We start from the raw sequence: 4,709 nt of genomic DNA on the forward strand, positions 1-4,709 counted from the left end.
CTTCTTTTTTTCTTTTTAATTATTTGTGACTCTAACACCAGAAGATATGAGGAGGAAAGTGAGTAACTGTGAAATAAAAAGAGAAAAAATCTGTAACGTTTATGAGCATCCTCTTCTAGTCCTTATTACATGTGTTACAGGCATGTTTGCTCCACTCACATCAAGGCACTTTCCTCTCTAATCCCCTGTTCTTCCTTTTAGCAGTAGCAGGATTCATGTCAACGTCTCCTTGGGGAATTTTCTAGTTTTGCTTTCTTTCCAGGCCTCTATCAATTGCTTTCCATGAGTATATTTGCTGTGAAGACTTTTTTTGGTTTTATTATTTTTTAGACTGTCTGCAAAATCCAGATCAATCTGTCGTACGCTAACCCTGTCACAGGTGTCACGATGTTAGTCTGGGGTTTATTTACATAGAGAAAATTATTTTACTGGGCTTTCTCATTCCAGCGATGTTCAAGTCTCAATAAATATTCCTGTATAGCCACTATTTCTATAGAATCAGATCTTTCCTTTTTCTAGGCCAGTTTACTGTGAGAAATGAATTAATTAGAATCAGATAATAGATGTTAGAGGTACTTGCGATGGGAAGCTTTACCAGCCAAGCTGGTATTGGGGACTTCAACAGGGAATGGCTCTCTGTGTCATTTGGTACCTGCAATGGGGCTCAGGTGAGGCTGAGGACGAGCCCCTGACCTTATCAACAGGTCGGAGAGGATGTTTTCTGTAACAGTTTTCTTGGAAACACAGGAAATTTATCCCGATGACTTTAGTGGCAAGTGAAGAATTCAATGTCTTCGGTCCTTCCCTGACAAGAGAACAGAAGTGGCAGGATGTATACTTCTCCATGTGGGAAATACCAACAGATTGGTGTGGGAGTATAAAATATTTTCTCTTTGAGCATTTTCCCGTCATATCTCTGTCCTCCTAGTGCCTCTTGTTTTTTTTATTCTTATGTCCTGGCTGCAGTGGAATGCACTTCAGCCGAGTTTGTTAACTGGAGAGCTGGGGTTGTGGGTGAGCTCATACGGGACAGCAGCGTCAGGGAGGGAATCTAGGAGTAGCGAGTGACAGGACCAGAGGAAACGGCCTCAAGTTGAGTCAGGGGAGGTTGAGGTTGGATCTGGGGAACAATTTCTTCCTAGAAAGGGCAGTTGGACAGTGGTGGAGTCACCATAACTGGAGGGGTTGAACAGACGCGGAGATGAGGTTCTCAGGACATGGGTTTGTGCCAGGGTTGGTTTAATGGTTGGACTCGAAGATCTTGAGGGTCTCTTCCAGCTCAAATGATTCTTGTCAGTGTTGAAATCATGCAGGCCATATGTGTCCCTAAGCAGAGCCGGTTCAGGTGACCTGGAGGGCAGGAGCAGCAGGAGGAACGGGAGCTGCTGCTGCCCCGGCCGTGGCAGTTGGCCATTGTGGGGTTGGTTGGGGACAAACAGCCTCCGTCCCCATGGCCGTGATTCCTCCAGCATCGGCCTCAGTGTTGTGAGGGGTTGAGATTTCACAGCACATCCTCCCATCTCAGTGATTTCCCTTTCCTGCTGGTTTCATGTTTAGGTGGAGCTCGTTGCCTGGCAACAACCAACCGGAAGTCTATGGGGAGTCAGGGGACCCAGGACAGCCAATGGCCTTTGAGGAGGCGGGGCAAGTCATGTGATTGATATGTAACCAGCCAATCCAGCTTTGAGGCCTGCAGGAAAGGTGGCGAGAGCTGACCGAGCTGGGCAGCGTTCAGGGGCGGGCCGTGCTGGCTGCACCAATCATGGCTGGCGGGAGTGCAGCACCCGGGTGATTGACAAGCGATCTGACCCATCACCTGATAGGAGGAGTCAGGGACCAATCCCAACGAGCCAATCACAGGAAACATCACCTCAGGGGAGGAGACTGACAGCCCTCCCGCCCAATGGCGGCGCAGCCCAGGCTGAGGAGGCGGCGGCTCTGCGGGCGGCCAGGCTGAGCTTTGCCGTGGCGCCCGTGGAGCTGCCCCAAGGCTGAGAAGCCCCCGGCCCAGCCCTGGGGCCCTTTTTCCTGCAACTGGGGCCCTGGGGATGTTGTTGCTGCATCTGGCTCAGGTGTGCGTGGGCTGCTCTGGCCTTGTTCTCCTGGGCGGGGGGAAATGGTACCGAAAAGTCGGCAAAAAGGTTCTTTGACACGGTTTGGAAAGTGGTAAAAGCAGCACTTTTGTTACAGCGCCGGACACTCGCAAGATTGCTGCTCTGATCGAGCGTGTGTGTGATTCGCACTTCTTGGTGTTTCTTACATACACCTCTTGCATATTCATTTGTTTCTCCTGCTTAGTTAGTGCATCAAACATAATTTATTTCCATAACCCCGCCATAACTTTGCTGAAGTCCATCCTTGGTACTCGAGAGTCTTCATCAGGGTCTCTGGTGTCCCCGGTTTCTCCCCAGCTGCTGCCCCCCCGGTGTCGGCTTCTTGACCTGATTGCTTGATTCTGCATTTTTTCCCTCTTGCTGTCTTTTTGTCCTTTTTTTTCTTTCCTTTCTGTTCTGTTCCCGGTCCCATCTTTTCTCACTGTAACCCCCTGTCCAGCTGCTGCCCCTTCTTTCCTCTCTCTCTTGCTCTGTTTTTCCTCTCTCCATCTCTCTGTCCCACTGCCCACCACAGTTGTTTATTCCTTCAGTGCTGTCCCGCCCCCTGTTCCTTTGCCCTTTCTCTGTCACTCCATCCCAGTCCCGGTGTATTTTTAATTTGTTTTTTCATCTCAGTCCTGAAACATTACTACATTTTTCTTCTTCCACTCCTTTGTCCTGCTCCCTGCCCCTGTCTTTGTCTCTCCTTCCTTTTGTTCTGCTGTCCATCTCATTTTCCCTTCCTGCTCCAGCTCTCTGTCCTGCTCCCTGCCCCTCTCATTCCCTCTCTGTTTCTCTGCCCTTCTCCCTGTCTGTCCCCCGCTCTGTTTCGCTGTCCTGCACCCTCTGTAGTTTTTCCACTCTCTCTGTCACTCTCTCCTGCTCCCTGTCACTTTCATTTCTCACTCCATCTCTGTCCTGCAGCCCAAAGCTGCTTTTTGGTCTCCATCTCTGCCCTGCTGCCCAGCCCAGGCCTTTTTACCTCTATCTGTGCCCTGCCGCCTGTCTCTTCTTTTTGTCTTTCCCTTTGTGCTGTGTCCCTGACCCTTTTTCCTCTGTCTGTGTTGCCCTGTCCTGCTCCCTGTCTTTGTGTTTCTCTGACCATCCTTGTCCTGCTCCCTTTCCTCCTTTCCTTCTTTCTTTCTCACCCTGTCCCATGTCCCTCTTCATCTCTTTTTTTCTCTTCTGTCTTTCTCCCTGTTCCTGCTGATTGTTTCTCCATGTATATCCTGTTCCCTGCCCCTTTTATCCTCTCACTGTCCCTCTGTCCTGCTGCCTGTCCCCATCTTTTCTCTCTTTATTCTTGCCCCGCTGCCTGTCCCATTGCTTCTGGCAATCGACCCCTGTCCAGCTGGCTCTGCCTTTTATTTTTTGTCTCTTCCTCTTTGCTGCTTCTCAGCCCTCCTTTCCTCTTCCTCCAGCTCACTGTGGGTTTTCTCCCTTTGTGAGTCACTTCATCCCCATCTGACCTTTGCTTTCTTTCTCAGTCGCTTTGTTCTGCTCTCTCTCCTTCCTTTTCTCCATCTGTACATCCCCCTCCCTGTCCCTGTCTTTCTCTACCCAACTTTCCTTCTTCTCCTTCCCATCCCCTTATCCCTCTGTCCTGCTCCTCCACCCTCCTCTTTCTTCCTCCCTGTCTCATTGTGGCTTCTCGTCCCTATTTGTCTTGATCTCTCCGTCTCTCCAGCCTTTTCCCTGTGTGTTTCTTTCTCTCTGGGCTCCTCTATCTTCTCTCTTGTCTGATTTGTCTCTTTCTAGTCCTCTGTCCTTCTCCCCAGCAGCTTCAACTGAATGACCAGGTGTCGCTGTGCTCTGGTATTTGCTGAGCACTGCCCTGGGGAAGATCTGTGTCTGTAGGGCTGGGGATCATTTAGGAGCTGGTCTCCTCCTGCAGACGGCAGAGCCGGGTGTAGTTGTTGAGTGGCTGGTATAATGGGCTCCATAATATAAGAACAAGAATCTTGCTTTTTTGTGGTGTTTTTTTTTTTTTTCTCACACCATCTGAACTTCAGTAAGCAAGAGGAAGAGTGGTTGACAGAGTCTGTTTTCTGAGAGTAACATGTTCCTGTACCTTTCCAATCTTTCTATGGTGCAGGATTTCTGCCCTTGCAGAGAGGACTGCAAAACCCGCTGCTGTCAGGTTGGACTTTGCCTCCCAACGCGGCGCAGCCTCTTCCATTGTAACATCACTCACTGCCGTTGATGTCACAAAGCAGCATCAGCGCTGAGGTCGGCACAGCAGGGTATAAAAGCAGGAGTCTCCCTGCGCCTTTGTCACTCTCGATCTTGAGGGAACTGAGATCGCAGAACTTTTGGTTCACTCGTGAGCGAGTCAGATGCTTATTACCTGCACCTCAGCAGGTACCAAGAGGCAGACAGAAAAGGTTGAAGGTCTGAACGGGTATGTTTGAAAAATCCTCCTCCCCTTTGCCCAGGTGTGTTTTCCACCTCATCAGCTGGGGTGGGTGGAGGGTGGACAGGAGAGGAACACAAGGGCAGCCTGAGAGCTCGCTCTGGAGCTGGTGGAAGGCAGCAGCCACCTTTCAGCCTCTTCATGACCACAGGGGCAAGGCCCAGAAAGCCTTTGATCTCTGCAGAATGAGGGACAGGTCTATT

The sequence above is a fragment of the Caloenas nicobarica genome, chromosome 30, assembly GCF_036013445.1.
Source record: "Caloenas nicobarica isolate bCalNic1 chromosome 30, bCalNic1.hap1, whole genome shotgun sequence".
Taxonomy (NCBI): Eukaryota; Metazoa; Chordata; class Aves; order Columbiformes; family Columbidae; genus Caloenas; species Caloenas nicobarica.